Source organism: Camelus bactrianus, chromosome 2, assembly GCF_048773025.1.
Source record: "Camelus bactrianus isolate YW-2024 breed Bactrian camel chromosome 2, ASM4877302v1, whole genome shotgun sequence".
Classification (NCBI taxonomy): domain Eukaryota; kingdom Metazoa; phylum Chordata; class Mammalia; order Artiodactyla; family Camelidae; genus Camelus; species Camelus bactrianus.
In genome coordinates, this window is record NC_133540.1 from 31,681,456 (window position 1) to 31,700,225 (window position 18,770).

Genomic DNA, 18,770 nt, shown 5'->3' on the forward strand with positions numbered 1-18,770 from the left:
TGAGAGCTCTCCAGATAAGCGGGGTTACAGATAATCTCAGGGCCTGCTGAGTGGGTGCTACATTTCTACTTATTAGGGCATTCAAGAGATCAGTGGAACACAACAGAACTGTTTAATCAAATTGCAGAAGTTATGTTTACCGACATGTGAAAGGCTGGCTACAGGCGTATTTCACTACGTGTAGCAAAAAGATTCTTTGTTATGATTTATGGGGGTCCTGGTTTGGTCTTGGTTTTGACCCCAGTGACTTGCAATAAAAACACAAAGCACAAGGCTGGTCATTTGATTTGCTGATAGTGTTGTTTTCCTAAAGCTGGGGCAAGGAGAGATGCAGGAGATGAGGGAAAGGATTGCTAACATTTCTTCCTTGACTTTGGAAAGAAAGCAAAGCAACAGAGAAATAAATGTCTAAAGATTTTAAAATATCTTAAAAGAAAAAATGAAAATAGGAAACAACTTTTTTGGCTGGTAGTTTTCATTTAAGCCCAAAGTTCCTGCCCATATTCTTGTCTTGGGACAGTAAATCTGACACTTGGGAAACTCACAGCCAGACCAGTGTTCAGTGTCTTGGCTTAGTGTGTTAGAACCCTTCCCTGACAATAGGATTCTCATCAGTGTTTATTTCTTTTCTTCTTATGATCATCTTTACCCAGAGTCCTTTACCTGGCAATGTTATAATTCTCCTTAATATGATATTCTTCACCCTATTTCTCATATTTCCATTATTCCACTTCCCATGCCCTATGCTCCAGTGACTCTTCAAAAATTATTGTTCCTCTTATATACATTGAAATGTTCTACCTAGTTTCCTTAATTTTTTTTCATTTCCAGGAATATCCAGCCCTTCTGTCCCATCCTGAAACATCCAAACACAAACAGTCCCATGGATGTCACCTCCTCCAGGGAGCCTTTCAGACACCACCTCCTGACCTCCCCGAGCTGAAAGGAATAGCTGCTGTCCTGGAACTCCCTAGAGCAATTAACTTCCACTAGTTTTCTGGCATTGACCTCCTTCTTATGTGAGTTTAAATTCTTTCATGTTCACCTACTCACTCTCACTACACTGGTAAGCATGCCAAGGGTATAGTCCATGACTTATTTATCATTATTTGATGAATGAATAAATCTTTACCTAAAGCAACACCTAAATTATATTTACTGTATAAGGTATAGTGCACAGTAAAAGAAATGGACATAGTGTCATGTGTACAATTGTTACTGCCCCTTGGTGTAAATCCCAGATCCATTAATTGCATACAAATGTCAAGACTTATGGAATAACAGAGATTTTATGATTGAGAAGGAACCCAACTTTTACAGATTTTTATTAATCTACATAAGGACAAAATCAACACTGTATTTCCATTTAGATTTTCCATTTGTAGTTTCTCTTTATTCAGAAAAAGACTGGGAGCTATAGCTATAGCTTCATACTTCTGCTATTAACTTATTTGCATCATCTTGGGTAAATGATAATAGTGAAAGTTACTCAGTAGAGAGAATCCAATCACTTCTCTCCAGCTTTGCTGGTCTGAGCCACGACTGTCTCTTTCTGGAACTTGGCAGGCACCTCCAACTGGTCTCCCGCTTCCAATGAAGAGCCCACCAGGCTTTCTCTATTCCTAACAGAGGAGCTAGAGTCATTCTTTTACAGGATGAATCAGATCCTTTCACCCTGCTTGAGTCCCTGCAGTGGGTCCCCATTTCACTCTAAGAAAAGCCACGGTCTTGCTCCTGCCTTCAGTGCTCTCCACAATCACTCTGGTCCCTTTGACCTCATCTCCGGCTACTCTTCCCTCACTGGCCCATCTGCAGGGGCGCTCTTGCTCTTTCCCTGACTGGCCATGCACTTGCCCACTGCAGAGCTGACTCTTCCTCTGCCCTCAAGTGCTTTCCCCCCAATATGTGAATAGTTAGCTTCCCCACTCCTTCAAGTCTTTGCTCAAAAGTCACCTTCTCATGAGGTCATCCTTGACCGACTTAATGAAAATTGCAAGCACCTCCCCACTTTCCAGTGGATGTCCCTTTCCTTGCTCTATTTCATTCCATAGCACATGTCACTTGGTCACTTTTTAATGCACTGTATCATTTATTATTATTTTATTGTTTGTCTGTCTCTCCCACTAATTCTAGTAAGCTCCATGAGGGTAGAGATCTTTTACACTCACTGACATGTCCCAAATGCCTACAGCTGGGGCTAGTTGCCTTACTCAGCAGACACTCTAAATACGTGCTCATGAAAAACAGAGCCTCATAATGTGTCAGGCACTGCTAATCACTTAGACTTCACAGCAACACTCTGATGTAAATGTTTTTATAAGCTGCATTTTAAGTTGAGGAAACTGAGGTTTATAGGGGTTAAAATGCCCATGGTCACATCATTAGTCAGGGGCAGAACCAGGATGCAAATCAAGGTGATCTAATGTCAGAAGCTGTTCTATCTCTTTCCTTAGCTGGGCAGGGCCTCAACATCTTGCACGTTTATTTTAATCAACATTATAATCACTCATAATTTTTAAGAATCAAAAAGGCCTACAAAATTAGTCATGAAAAACAATTTCCTTGGTGGAGAGCATAGCTCAGCGGTACAGTGCATGCTTAGCGTGCATGAGATGCTGGGTTCAATCCCCAGTACCTCCATTAAGAAATGAATAAATAACCTAATTACCCCCCCCAAAATATAATAAAGTAAAAAAAAAAAGGTTATTAAAAAAAGATTGGTTAAAAAAAAAAAAAAGAAAAATGATTTCCTTGTTCTCTCACCCTCCACTTCCCCCTTTCCAGAAGCAAACACTGATAACCCATAGCTGATTCTTGACATTTCCTGCCATATTTCTGAATAATATGCTACTAGTTCTACTCCTTGATTTTTTCTCTCCAGTTTTAGACATAATCTATTGATTTTTCACATTAGAAGGTGAGGATTTTAGCTCTCGTTCCTTTTCTCCCCTTCCTTCACACACACACACGACTCACATATCTTCTTCCTGACCCGCTGACCTCCCAATACAGTTATTTTATACTTTTGTTTAGGTTAATAGAAAGGTTTATGCTGTTAGTACCTCTATACTTCATTCATAGATGAATTCTGTGCATGCACTAGCTTTTTCCCTTCTTTGCATAACTTTCTGTATTCCCTGGAGTTGTCTTGTTTGAAATTTGCTTATTTATAATTAATTGTACTCATCACTGTTTGAATCCCAGGGCCTTCACCACTTTTAAAAAAATTTTTGAGTCTTTGAATATCTTTAAATATTTGTATTCTGTCCTGACACTTGAATGATGGCTTGGCTGCTAACAGAAGTTTAGGCTGGAAAGAATTTTCCTTCAGAATTTTGAAGGCATTGCTCCATTAATTTCTAGCTTTCATTTGCTTCTGTGTCATTTGAGGCTATTTTACTTTGATTCCTTCATATTTGGCTTTTTTTTCTTTGTCTGGAATTGTGTTTGCCCTTCTCTTTACACCCAGGGTTCTAAAACTTCTCAGTGATATACCAGATGTGGCTTCATTTTCACCCATCATGCTGGGCACTCAGTCATCCCTCCATGTGCTTCAGTTCTAGGAAGTTCTCTTGAATTTTTCAATTGATGATTTCCTACCCCCCACCTTTTTGTTGGTCCTCTTTTTCAAGAAACTTGGTATTCAGATACTAGATTTTTAGAACCAATGCTCCACTTTTCTTATCTTTCCCCCTTGTATTGTCTTATTGTCTTTCTTTCATTTAGCTCCACTTTCTAGAGAGTTCTTCAGCCTTATCATCCAATTATTAAATGATTGAGTTTTTAATTTCCACTGAGGCCAGAGCCTATGTTCTCCCACTTACCTGGAAAGGAAGTTTAGAGTATTTTCCTGGAGGAAGTGGACTGTCGGCCACCTGAGGGGAGTGTTGGACTCCTGCGTCTAGCTCTTGGGTGGATGCACAGTAGGTCCACAATAAAACACAAGGAGGGAGCAGTCCACAAGAGCGAGGTGAAGGTACGTTAATACGACTGGAACGACAAGCCAGGGCAGGTCTAGAAATGAGATTACCTAGCAGGCATGTCTACTTGAGATGCTCAGCTGGATCTCCTTCAGTTTCTTTTGATTAGTGGTTCTATTGAATCCAGATTCTGGGAAAGGGTTCAGCCTGAAAATGGGTTAAGAAGCTTCAATTTTGAGTAAGGAAAGTGGCAGGAGCTGGAAGTCCGGTGGATCATCAGAATGTTAATTTCTCTGACAGGGACTTGCTATTTCAGAGTGCCCCTCCCTACTCCCCCTGGTTTTAGAAGCATTGGTGGGATTACTACTCAAAACCTGCAATATATTTTCCCAGTTACTTCAAGTTATGCCTCTTCCCCACCTCCCCATACTTCTAGTAAAATATTGTGAGTGGCTGGCTAAAATGATGGAGCTCCCTGCCAATAAGATGAAACAGGTTTGTAGACCCCAAGGAAGTAGCTAGGTAAATATTTACACACACAACTGAATTTTCTAAGTGTCACGTATCCTTGATCTTTGTGGAATGCTGCAACGTTTTGCTCACAGTTTAGCATGTTGTGGAGCTGTGAAGGCAGGCAGATGTTTAGTTCCGAAGAAGGAACCTCGCTGCTGGGCTTCCTGCCAGTTAAGCCTGATGGGTTATGTCTTAGCCGCTAAATTTCAGTCCCATGTCTCACTCATATTTTTTTTCATTCTGAAAGCCCTAGAGATTTGGATTGCTTTATTCCTTGGTTCTTTTTCTCCCAGGACTGGCTGCTGAGCAACATGCTGTCTCCTCGTCTCCCTCTTTACTTGTTGTCACCAAAAAAATAAGCACTGGGGCTCTTTTTATTTAAAAATTTTACAACGGATCCCTTCTTGTCTTGGGGATCCGCCTACCCAGCTGATCAGTAATTAATTCAGTGGCTCATTTCTAGTTAGAAGATTAATAAGCACCGTGTGGATTCAGAATGTATACTAAGTGAATGGAAGCATTTGTAAAATTTTTTAAAAAAATTTTTAATTTTTGGGGGGGAGGTAATTAGGTTTGTTTGTTTGTTTGTTTTTAGTGGAAGTACTGGGGATTGAACCCATGACCTCATGCATACTAAGTATACGCTCTACCATAGAGCTATACCCCCGCTCCCGACTGCTGCATTTGTAAAATTTGTCCTGTGATCTCTAAAGGCTTTCCCCAGAACCTTCCCATCAGTTGTCTCTTCCATCTTTCCTTAAAATCTCTTTGACTCGAGCCCCTGAAAATCATTGTTTCCCTGGTTTGTGTTTTCCTGTTTTTTTTTTTTTTTTTTTTTTTTTTTTCAGGTTTGCTGGTAACACTTTCCCTAGACCAGTGCTTTTCAAATTTGAGAGAGCAAAAGAATCACCTGGAGAGCTGGCAGAATCACAGATTCCTGGAGCCACCCACAGAGATCCACATTTAGAAGGTCTGGGAAGAAACTGAAACTGTTGGACTACGGTCTGCACTTTGAACTGCACTGGTCTAGACCATTAGGAATTGTGGTTCTGATGTTGGCTAAACAGGCTCCCTCACCAATTTCCTGAGCTGCTGCTTGGGCCCAGGCTTTCCTTGTGGCCCCAGTGGAGCTGATTGATGGTGCAGCTTTTCCTTCTAGCAGTACAGCCAGACTTCCATTCCCTTAGCTAAGAAAAGGGAAGAGAACCGTTTGTTACAGAGTGTCGACATAACCCGCATGAGCTCTGGGCTAGGTACAATCGTGTATTTCCTTCACTGACTGTTCACAAGAACCCAGTGGCATCAGTACGGCTGGCCTCATTTCCTGGAGAAGTTCAGCAACTTACCCCACGTCACCAAGCTAGTAATCAGGGAAATGTAACTCAAGGGCTGTACTAATCACCGGAAGGCATTGTCTTTATGATATGAAACCACCTGCCTTGTGCTGAACCTGCCTAAAAGGTTCTCTTTCAATTCAGAGGAGCACCTCCAGGGAGACCAATAACTGTTCAGACAAAGAGATCTACTTTCCTCCTAAGAGTCTCTGTGATTCACTCAGCTGCCCTCTGCCCCTGCAAAAGTGCTCGGCAGAATAACAGATCAGCAATGCCAGAAATAGCTCATTTCCAAAACACAGCTATAGACAATTTCTACCCAGAGAAGAAAGTGATTTTCTAATAGGCCTACAAGAGAAATTAGGTTAAATCGAAGGAAACTCAGGAGGTAACTCTAATGAAAGGTAGTGTATTTTATTTCTTCCTTGCAATTCTTTCTTTATTTCCTTTATATTAGATGATCCTTTGAGGATGAATTGGCATTTATCTATAAAGGTGCATATAATTGCTGTTATTATTTTGGTGTAATAGAATAATAGTCAGAGATAAGACATGACTGCAACTGTTTAAGGCTGGCATGTGCTGCGACTTGTTTTGAGCTTGTCTGTGTCCTGATGTAGTAGGCTGCGGGCTTGCTGTGTCCAGGAATTGCATGTTGGGCAGTGTTTTTCAGCTTCTTTAGCTGCCAGGTGGCCTTTGCTATTTTTAATTCAGGGAGATAGGTAACAGTATTCCTAATATTCTCTGTTCTAATCGTTGCATGGAGTCAGAAAAAAAAGATGCTGTTTGATCCTCTCATTCTTCTCCATCCCTTCCAAATTCTCTCCTGGCACCCAACCCCTCAACCTGAGTTTTTGAGTCAAGTGTAAATTTCATAAAGCGCTCATCATCATAAATTAGTGCCTGATCGTGGAATAAAAGAAAGTCCAGTTTCAGGAGCCTAGGATTTGTTTTTTTTCCCCAGCCCTCATTTTGTCATGTATTTAACTTTAGGAACTTGGACAAGTCATTTCTCTTCACTGGGTCTTAACTTTTGTTATCTGCAGGTGACGGAGTTGTACTAAATTATCTTTTTTTTTTTTACTAAATTATTTCTAAGATTTTAAGTTACATGAAACTGAAATTGCTTTGGAGAAATTTCTGTTTCACTTTGAGTGCACCATTCATTCAGATTGTGACAACTTCCCAGGTAGCTGCTTCAAAGAATTTTTCTTAGGCTGTAGGGAGCTCATCAACTTCAAAATCAACTTTAAGAATACAAACAAAGGAAAAAAACACACTTCCAGGTTGTTAATCAAAGTATTCTGGTCTATCCTTAATTATTAAGTGTTTGGGCAGAATAATGGAATAATGGACAAATTGATTCTTATATTTCTCACTTACGAAAGCATTGCTATCAGGATGTGAAAACTTTGCCATTTGCCAGTGGTGAGAGGAAGGATATTAGTGCTTTCAAACAATTTCTTCAAATCAAAATCTAAAGCTTCAGGGAATCAGACCACAGGACAACTCAGTGATTCAGCTGTGCCCTTAGGCACCACTTCTTGAAGAGAATCTGCAGAGGAAGTCAAAGAGCTCTCACTATGGGGTAGGGGAAATTGGGAAAAGCTGAACAACTCAAGGAAACCACATGACTGATTTCTATCCTTCCATGAGACCAGATAAGCTCTTTCAGATAGGACTTTCCCTCTTTCTTTGAATGCAAAGCATGGACATTAAGTAAATGATGATTATTTGAAGAGGTGCTTCCAGGGCTCACTTAAATATGATGACTGGGGGGGGGGGGCATCTTTATGCTGGGGGCCAGATAGAATTGCTGTGAATTTCCCAGCATTCTGTTCTGTAACCTGCATCCTGAGTGGGGACAGGATGGTCCAGTCCAAATGGAAAACCCACTAATATCCAGGTCAGTTGAATGGCTAAAAAGAAGTTGGGTGCTCTCCAACGTGAGTGTCTGTATATTTCATAACATTTCATTTAGATCTACGTGACTGCCATAGCTCTAGCAAAACCTTCTTGAGGCGCCTGGCCTGGCGTGGATCAGAACCCCTATTTTGGTTCTAACTTAACATCTCTGAGAGAAGACTGAGGTTGGGATTTGAAAACAGTGGAAACTTAGCAGAGTCTAGGAGTTCTGGTCGAGAATGGCAGAATGGGCTCAGGTGTCAGACTTCCCATGAGATCCAGAAGGCAGGGTTTCCATCAGTGGACATTCTACAAAGAGCACTTGATGTTATTCTCAGGAGGGGCAGTAATTGAAAGCCAGGTTAGTGAACAGATGGCGAAGTACAACTCCAAGTCAGTGGGATGGAAGCAGAGAAGGAAACAGATTAGTCCAATATCACTGACAAAGAAAGAGGAGGAAAGGGTGAGGGAAAGGAGATTCACCCAAAGGTTTGCTGCTCCTGGTTGGATTTTATTGACCCACCCTTGTGCTGGGCAGCTCCGGGAAACCACCTCTGAGAGGGTATTTTGAAAAAATGTTTTTTGGAGATATAGCGTGCCATACATTTTGCTGATTTAAAGTGTACATTTCAGTGATTTTTAAATTATATTCACAGTTGTGCAGCCATCACCACAATCCAAATTTATATTATTATCATCAGCAGCCCCCCCACAAATCCCATATCCATTAGCAGTCACTTCCCCCACCCTTCCCATCCCCCATTACCCAGCCCTAGACAACCACTAATCTGCTTTTTGTTTCTGTGGATTTGCCTGTTCTGGACTTTCCATATACATACAGTCTTTTATGACTAGCTTCTTTGACTGATAGGGTCATTGAAATTCCATCTTCTCCACAGAATTTACTTTCCTGATAAAAACTATTTTGCATATGTGTGTGTTTATTACTGAATTTAGAGTACTTTTCCCACTTATAAAGATGTATATACATGAAAGTGTCCTCATTAAGAAAATGTTATAGTTAATTGAGAGCTGTATCAATCTCCAGTTTAAAAATTTTTCAAATAAAGTGTGTACACATAGCATTAAAATGAATTTGTTCTTCCTTTGATGGTTCCTGTCATGAAGAGCCTCAGTATAATTATGGTTGAACATAAATACTATTATTATCATAAGGGGATAAGATGTAGGTGATTAGTCTGAGATTCTATGACCTACTCTAAGTAGAAAAACAACAGCATAATAACAACAAACCTCCAAGTCTCTGATATCCATTATTTGTTTAGTCTTTTTTATACAAAGCTAAAATATAGAAGAAAAGTTCCAGTTATCTGAACTTTTTGGCTGTTTGAATTCTGAAAAGAGGCATTGTAGTAAGTTAGGAGAAAGGCATCTGACAATGATTCGTCAAAGAAGAGATAAAAATACTGGCTTTTCTATCATTTGGATCTTTGGGTGTGGACTTTTAATGTGGATGAATCCAATTTCCTGTTTCCTGCATCCATCTGCTTCCTCAAGCAGAAATTAGATCACAGTTGACCTTTTTTGGGGGGGTGGTTTGTACAGGCATGGAAAGGCAAGCCTGAGAATTGTGCTTCAGAAAAATTATTCAGCCTGTTTAGAAATACGGCTTCACCTATGCAAATTAATATATGCCTAAGAAAACAAATATACAATCAAACAAAATAAATCTTGCTCTGGCCAAAATCATGTTTGCTTTGCAAATGAAGGCAATTTAATTAATGAATTGCTAGCTACAGAAAGCACTAGCCTGAAAAAAGTAAAATATCAGGATAGTGATGAGGCATTTAACACGAGAACAATCCTGAGATATGGCTTGATACCAGAACATACAGAGGAGAGGATATAAATGTTGGGAAAGTCATTGTCCCAAGGGATCAATCCCATCTGCTTAAGCCATAACTTTCTCGGTTATGTCTTTCATTCCTTTACATCCTTGAGAGATAAATCATGCCTTTGTTGTTAACAAGAGCAGCTGGACGCCTGTGACTGAGGGGTCAGCCTGCAGGACACGTTGTTGATATTGGACTATCATTTCCTGCAGAGAGAAGAGTGGCGTATGTAGTGAATCTTCCCTATGTCCATTCGCTTTACATCCAATGCCTGTTTGTGCATTTTGCAAAGAATTCCGATGAGAATTTTTTAATGTGGCATTTTGGGGTTTTCTGCAGATTCTGGCTACAAACCTTTGCATGTGCTCATATCCTACTGATGAATGCCAAGAGTGAGCTGCTGGCGACAGAGGGGAAATAAGAACAAGTTGAGTGGGTCAAGAATGACAATACAATCTGGACTATATCGTTCTTTCATCTCATTAGCTACATTTCCTAAAAGAGCGTTTAGTTCTTTTGTGAACGGTGCTTATAACCCAGCCGCCATTGTGCAGGATGGAGTCTTTTGTTTTTTGTTTTTTTAGTTGAAGATTCAGCTATTAGCATCTCTCCCCATTTCAGGGATGCTGCAACAGAAAGTGCCCGTCTCAAACCGTCTCAAATTCTCTATCCACTTTTCTGTATCTGCTTGGTTCACATTACCATTATGCAGCCCGCTGCCAGATGCTGACTTGCCCAGGGTCCTGGGAACACCCCCCCTCTCCCGGTTTTGATCTCTCTTTATTAACTGTTTGTACAGTTTCCTTTCAAACTCAAGTTTAATGAACCTTTCCCTTTCCTGGCTTTATGATCTCCTTTCTTCTACCCTCCTCCCTCTCCCACTCTTCTTGTCCTTTACCCAGACTGCTTATCTAGCTGGAATTTATTTGACTTCTCTTTCCCTTCCCCTTGTTCTATGGGAAAGCTCAAGTCCAGGCTCCCTTAAACATTTATGAACTTAGTTCACGCTCTTGAGTCCCTTTGGATACTTCAGTCTTGACCCCCTCACATATCTTTTAAACAAGTCTTGCTTTGAACGCTTTCATATCAAGCATGTAAGATACTCCAGATTGTAGGGCCACGTGTTACGCTCAAGATGCAGAACAAAGGCTGACAGATAGACCATACTTTTTGTTCTCAAAGTCTAAGGAGAGAAAGAAACGGGATAGTCTAGGTGAAAACCATATCCCACCTTCTACAGTGTATGTGCTTTGCGTATAATCCACATCATCATTACTATTCTTACCGCTCCTCACCCTTCAATCCTGAGACGAATAGGAGGGAAGGAAAAAGTGAAAGAAAAAGAAAAGCAAGGGAAAACAGCTCGTGGTGTTTCCTCTTAAAATACCATAAGAACTCTGGTTTGGGGTTTAATCAATGACTCCTAAGATGTCATCTGCTTTTTATGCTGCACATCTGATTCTGTACCCCTAGGTATACGCTATATTTATTTGGTTATGCATCTTGGTTTTCTCTAAAACTGCTGATACTTACTCTCTTGGAATACGTCCCTGCTTTTGGTGATTGATCACAGTATATCTTGGCAGTGGTAGGAAACTCTTTGTTATGGACTCATTTTTTTTTTTCTTTTTTCTTTTTTAACTGTTCAAGCAATGAAGAATGAGTCTCTACTGCTGCAAAGTATTTTAGGGGGTAGGCTGGGAAGTGAGGAAGAGAGTTAATAAAAGGTCAGCTAGCTTGAGACTTGGAGAGTACAGAGGCAAGGAAGGGGGAAAGAAAGTTTCCTATTTCATAGAGAAATTTTGGACAGGGTTTGAACAGGGAATAAGCGAAAATACCCAGATGTAATTTCATAGCCAACTTCCCATGTCTTCATGTCTGCAGGATGACTTAAAAATCTTTTCATTATACTTCCCCTGCAACTCAATTTGCTGATGTTCCAAGAGAAATAGGAGGAGGGGTGGGAAAATTCCTTTTTATGGTTGGAATACATACGGTTTATTACGCCTGTTAAAACTGCACTGCATTTATACACTAGTGATAGCTGTTATGATGATATCATTCGATGACCCTATCTGGGTCCATGAAACATGAAGATCACAAGCAGAATTTCTAAACTGTATGTACGTGATAAACTGTCTGGGTGTGTATGTGATGGTGCAGCCAGCAAACACTTCTGTTCACAGGAGATCACCAGATGGGTTCATTCCTATGCAATAAACTCCCTGAGTTAGGCTTGCCTTCCCTGCCACTTGACTGCCCTAAGAGAGAAAGCAAGATAGCAGGAGGTAGAGAGAATGAAAGTTCAAGTGTTCTGTCTATTAGAAGTGAGTGGATGAGGACAAATCTAAAAGTTGGCAGAATGGTGCCTTCTCACCCCAAGCCACCTGCACGCCACCCTCTTCTGCTGCCCCTACATCCTGGCTCCTCTTCTTCTCCCAAATAGGGTTGGAATGAACTTAGGATGCCCTCTGGCATGTTTTCCCTTTCACCCCATGATAATGCTCCCAGGCCTGCCCTAACTCCACAGTTTTCACATTGATAGTGACCAAGTTTTGCTAAGGACAAATCAAGACATGAAACTATGACAGATAAAATTGTGCTCATTGGCAATCAAAGAAGCGACTGAGGCTGGATGGAAACAGGATTAAATGACAGTCTACATTTTGACCATCAGACTCCCCTGACTTCATTCCCTGCTCTGTACCCAGGACACTGGTGGGAGCGTTGGGGAAGGAGTCAGACACACTGTAAGACCTACGTATCTGCCTGGCATCCTACTGTGGAGACCATCACTGGACAAACCACGCACACGGAGCTTCCAGTAAGGATTTGGTAGCTGACCTTTAAGTATAAAGAGCTAACCAAGAGGAAAGGTAATTTTAAGACAGGAACCAGAACAAACAAATAGAAAAAAAAGTGAGGGGACAGAATTCATTGTGGGGCTCACAAAATAAATGTGAAAAAAAGAGATTAATATCCTAGGAAAGATAATATAATTTATATGTATTAAACAAAATAAGAGCCTCTTAAAAGTATTTATTAGGGAACTGACTCTCATGGAAAATAAAAATGAGGCAGTAAAAACAATTCAATAGAAGATTTAGAGGATAAATTTGAGGACTTCTAGAAGGTAGAACAAAAGCCAGGAGTGAAAATTGGGAGAGAAAGATAAGACAATATGAGGGTAATAGAAACCTAACATTTAAATAAAAGGCATTCCAGAAAGAGGGAACAAGAAAATGGAGGGAAATATTATCAAAGGTTTATACAGAAAATTTCAGAATCAAAGGACATGAGTTTTTTGATGCAAAAGACCATTGAATATCAAATATGATTGGAAAAAAGAACTACTCAAGGGCATATGATCATGAAATTTTAGAAATATGGATATAAAATTCATGTGATGATATTTAAATATATGTATTTTTAAAATTTTAAGTTAATTATTTAAAATTTATTTCTTTTTTCTTTTTACTTTTTGACCCCCTTCATCCATATCTCCCACCTTCCAACCTCCTCTGGCAACCACCAATCAGTTATTCTCTGTATTTAAGAGCTTGAGGTTTGTGTGTGTGTGTGTGTGTTTGTGTTTGGAGATTGCACATATAAGAGATCATACAGTATTTGTATTTCTCTGTCTGACTTATTTCACTTAGCATAATGCCCTTGAGGTCCAACCATGTTGTTGCAAATGGCAAGATTTTGTTATTTGTCATGGCTGAATAATACTCTGTTGTATATATACCACAATTTCTTTATCCATGATTGAACACTTAGATTGTTTCCGCATCTTAGTGCTGCAATAAACATGGCGATACATACATCTTTTTGAGTTAATGTTTTTGTTTCCTTTGGATAAACACCCTGAAGTTCAATTGCTGGATCATATAATAGTTCTATGTTTAATTTTTTGAGGAACCTGCATACTGGTTTCCGTAGTGGCTGCATCAATTTATATTCCCACCAGAAGTGCATAAATGTTCCCTTTTCTCAATGTCCTCTCCAACATGTTTCTTGTCTTTTTGATAATAGATATTATAGTAGGTATGAGAAGATACCTCATTGTGGTTTTGATTTGCATTTCTCTGATGGTTAATGATACTGAACATCTTTTTATGTAAATGTTGGCCATCTGTGTGTCTTTGGAAAAATATCTATTCAGGTCCTCTGCCCATTTTTTAATTGGGTTGTTTGTTTTTTGATGTTGAGTTGTATGAGTTCTTTATGTAATTGGGATATTGACCTCTTATCAGATGTATAATTTACAAATATTTTACCCCACTCAGTATGTTGCTTTTCATTTTATTTATGGTTTTCTTTGCTATGCAGATGCTTTTTAGAATGATGTAGTGGCGCATTTATTTTTGCTTTTGTTGCTTTTTCTTTTGTTGTCAGATTTTTAAAACGATCACCAAGACCTATATCAAGAAGTTTACTACCTATGTTTTTTTTCTAGGAGTTTCAAGGGTTTCAGATCTTATGTTTCAAGTCTTTAATCCATTTTGAGTTAATTTTTGTGTATGGTGTAAGACAGTGGTTTAGTTTCATTCTTTTACATGTGGCTGTGTTGCTGTCTAGTTTTCCCAACACCGTTTATTGGAGAGACTATCCTTTCTCCTTTGTCTTTTTTGCCTCCTTTGTTGTAAATTAATACTCTGTATATGCATGGGTTTATTTCTGAGTTCCCTATTCTGTTCCATTGATCTATGTGTTGGTTTTTATGCCAATACCATACTGTTTCAACTAATACAGTTTTGTAATTTAGTTTGAAATCAAGGAGCATGATGCCTCTAGGTTTGTTGTTCTTTCCCAAGAATGATTTGACTTTTTTTTGTGTGGTTCCACACAAATTTTGGGATTATTTGTTCTATTTCTTTGAAAAATGCCATTGGAATCTTGATAGAGATTGCATTGAATCTGGAGATTGCTTTAAGTAGTATGGACATTTTAACAATTTGATTCTTCCAATCCATGAGCATGGAATATGTTTCCATATATTTATGTCTTCTTTGATTTCTTTCATTGAAGTCTTGTAGTTTTCAATATACAGGTCTTTAACCTCCATTATTAAATTTATTCCTAGGTATTTTATTATTTTTGATGCAATTGTTTATGGGATTGTTTTCATAATTTCTCTTTCTGATAGTTTGTTGTTAGTGTGTAGAAATGCAACAGACTCTTGTGTATTGAATTTGTATCCTGCCATTTTAGTGAAGTTATTTTTTAGTTCTAATGATGAAGTCTTTTAGAGTCTTCTATATTTAATATGTCATCTGCAAATAGTGACAGTTTTATTTCTTCCTTTCCAGTTTGGGTGCCTTTTATTTCTTTTTCTTGCCTAATTGCTCTAGCTAGGATACTGTGTTGAATAAAAGTGGTGGCAGTGGGCATTGTAAAAGCTTCCAGAGAGAAAATCAAAACAGAAGCAGGCCACATACGAGGATCTGAACTAAGAATGGCATCCAGCCTCTCAACTGCAAGATGGAACGCTATTAGTCATTGGTGTAATGCTTCAAATTTCTGAGAAGAATGATTTCCAGTCTAGAAATCTGTACCTCATCAAATGACCAATCCAGTGTGAAATTAACATAAAGATATTTTCAAATAAATGAGGTCCCTTTTTTTTTTTAACTATTTTAAAATCTCCTCCACATTTTCTCAGAAAGCTATAGAGGGATGCATTCCTATAAAACAAGGGGTTGCATCAAAAAAGAGTGAGATCCAGGATCCAGGACATAAGGGATCCAGCTTGGGAAAGAGGAGAAGGAAAAATCCTGACGACCTGGGGCATCTTGAACAGGATTATGAAGGGCTTGGGAGAGGGTGTTTCCAGAAAGAAAATGGAACTGATAGATATATATTCCAGTTTTGACCAAATAGAAAGTTGAATGGAGGGTTACTGAAGAGTACGGGAAGATTTAGTGAGATCCTCAAAAAAGAAAGGTAAGTGAAAAAGAAGCAATTTAGTCCGAGAATAGTATACAATTATTCAAGCAAGGGAAATACAATCATAATATACTACTTGACTGATGAATAATAGTTGTAGAGTCAGGATAAAAATATGAAATATTGATTTATCCAAAAGTAATAAAACTATTCTGAAAATTAGGAGAGAGAACATCTGTGAGGTGTGGTGTAAGGAGCTAAATTCACATTACTTACAGAGGAAAAAAAATAGATATTATCTAAAATAGAGAAAAAAGTACAGTATTATGTCATTTAGAACATGAAGGCAAATACCATATGATATAGCTAAAATAGTAAAACGTGTTTGTTTCAAGGGGTGGAAAGGGCACTGGAGAGAGACAGGGCAGGAGACCGATGACTTTTTTGTCCTTCATTCTCTCAATATTTTTCCAAACCTTAACCAATCACCCTGGTCTAAATCCTCTTCATTAACCCAGTTGTGCATAACAAAGGCCTTGAAACTCAGCTGGCAGAGTCAGTGTTCTGAGCAGGCAGGAAGGGAGAGGTGCTGTGACACTTACAGCAGGGCTTCTCACATTTCAGCACGCATCAGCATCTCCTAAAGAGATGCTTAACATGCAAAGTCCTGGGCTCAGCCACCAGACGGTCTGGGTGGGGCCTGAGAGTTTGCACTTCTAACAAGCTCTCAGATGGACGCTGATCTTCAGTCAATATATAGACAATTTCATATACATCTTAGTGTGGCCTTTCAGTTAAAAACTGATTTGGAGGAGGGGAGGGTATAGCTCAGTGGTAGAGCACATGCTTAGCATGCATGAGGTCCTGGGTTCAATCCCCAGTACCTCCATTAAAAGTAAATCTAATTACCTTCCCACTCAAAAAAATAAAATGTCAAACTTGCCCATCAGCTCTGGATGCCATCCTCTTGTAAGGACTTTTCTCCTTTGTTTATTTTTCTTCTCTCCTGCATTATCAATAGTTCCATCTCTACTGCCTCATTCCCAGAAGCAAACAAACTGTGTATCTCAATCTAAAATACAAAACAAACAAAAAACCCCAAGCTTCCTCTGGAGTCTTCAATCTCTCCTAGTTACCATCTCATTTCTCTGGCCCCCTTTACAAGCCACTTATAAAGTTATTTCTATGGGGTGCCTCTAGCTCTTCACCTTCTGTTTGTTCTACAACCCCTTCCAGATTGGTTCCAATCCAGCAAACTTCACTGACAACGTTTTTGTCAAGATCATCAATAGCCTCGATGTTGCCAAATCTAATGAGATGAATATGTTCTTGTTTTATTTGATCTTTCAACTGTGTACAGCCAGTCGTCTGTCTGGATTATTTTATAATCCTTGCATCTTGTGGTGTCTGTGATGGTGCACTCTGGTTTTCCTCTACTTCTTTATTAGTTGCCTTCATAGGCTCTTCTCGCTTCCTGACTTCTACATGCAGGGGCTCCCTAGGGCTCAGGTCTTGGTCCTCTTTCCTTCCCCATCCACAGTCTCTACTTAGGAACTCTCATCATTCCATGGTTTTAAGTATCACCCATTTGCAGACAATTCTCAAACTCAGATTCTCCTGTTAAATTTTTTCCATCCATACTCTGAACCCATCTATCCAACTGTATACACTTTTGATGTGTGTACTTGGATGTGCTGTTGTTTCCTCTTTTTTTTCACAATTATATCTTGAGTCCTGTCATTTCTACTCCCAAAACAAATTTTGAATTCATCCTTTTCCCCAGCCTCTACTGCCAGTACTCTAATCCATCGTCATCTGATTTGGACCGTTAGAATGGATACTGTTTTTGGTTTCTCTATTTCTACTCTTGGCACACTGCTGATGCCTTCAATAGCAGTGATGGCCTTGTACTTTAATGGCCATGCTTTTAAATCTGTGTGCATTAAAAGAATAATATGCTTTTGTGAAAAGTCAAGGGTTTGTCTGGTGAGAATACAGGATGAGTTTTGGAAACGTCTCAACAAAATGTCTAACTTGCTAATTATGGTATCCAAAGTATACGGACATAGTATTCGTATTGTTCCAACCGCAGATCAGAAGACTTGCCCTAGTAACACATAGTTTGATGAACTCAGGACTATCCTGGGAGATGTAGGCCAGTACATTTCCTGCCATCATGAGCAGGAACTGTGTGTACACTGGGCTGCTACCAGGAATTCTCTACTTGAACTAGGACCACGCCCCTTCTTAAAGTCAGATTAAGAGCACTTATTTTAGAGAAAGAAACTTTAAAGCCTATTCTACCCAAGAAGTGAAAATGGACCTGTTCTATGTCAAGGCTCCATCTCCCTTTCTCAGAATTTCTGAAAGGACTTTGGGAAATGCAGGGTGAACAACCATAATTCCCTTGATCTTTCCATTTTGTTCTGGTGTTAGATGAGAAAATTATATACCTTGAATCTTATGTCAGCTTTTGCTGTATAACAAGCCACCTCAAAGCTCACTGCAAATGGTGGCTTAAAACCACCATTTATTAACCTCATGATCCCGATGGTTATCAATTTTGGTTGCTCACATTTGGGCAGTTGTTCTGGCCTCTCCTGGGGTCACTCAAGCAGCTGTGGTTATCTTCTGTCTTGACTACAGCAGGATGATCTAAATTGCCTGGCTGTTAGTGCTGATCCTTGAGAAGACCAGCGTGTGCTTCTGCAGGTGCTGGCAGTGCTATAAATAGAACATGAGCGCAGAAGCTGCAAGGCTTCTGGAAGTCCAGGTGAGGAAGTCACACACATCACTACTATTGGTCTCAGCTGGTCACAGGGCCAGCTCATATTCAAGGGAGGGAGAAATTTACTCCACTTTTTGATGAGGGAGTGACAAAGTCACACTGCTGAGTGCTAGCTTACAGGGATGGGACGAACTGTTGTGGCCGTCAGTACCTGTAATCTACACAGCCCCATTACTTTACTTCCTTAGAGAAGCACTTTCTCTGAGTTACTTCATGTGTATCTGTACATATATGTGTATGTCTTACTGAACTGGGGCTGCTATAACAAAAGGCTATAAACTGGGTGGCTTGTAGACACAGAAATTTATTTCCCATAATTCTGGAGGATGGAAGTCTGAGATTGGGGTGCCAGCATGGTTAGGTTCTGGTGAAAGCCCTCTTCTGGTTTACAGATTACTGACTTGCATCCTCATATGGTGGAAAGAGGGCAAGAGAACTCTCTGGGGTCTCTTTTATAAGGGCAGTAGTCTCATTCATGAGGGCACCACCCTCATGACCTAATCACCTCCCAAAGGCCCCACCTCCTAATACCGTCACGTTGGGGGTTGGGATTTCAACATATGAATTT

The 18,770-nt window shown here is 39.7% G+C and overlaps 1 protein-coding gene and 1 non-coding gene across 2 annotated transcripts in view; both read left to right on the forward strand.

The window, feature by feature from the left end:
- The window catches only part of TTC29 (tetratricopeptide repeat domain 29), a 723,881-nt gene that overhangs the window by 179,038 nt on the left and 526,073 nt on the right, over positions 1–18,770 (forward strand). The window lies entirely within an intron of this gene.
- TRNAA-AGC (transfer RNA alanine (anticodon AGC)) lies at positions 16,231–16,303 on the forward strand. The gene has a single exon. It is a non-coding gene; the product is annotated as a tRNA-Ala (tRNA).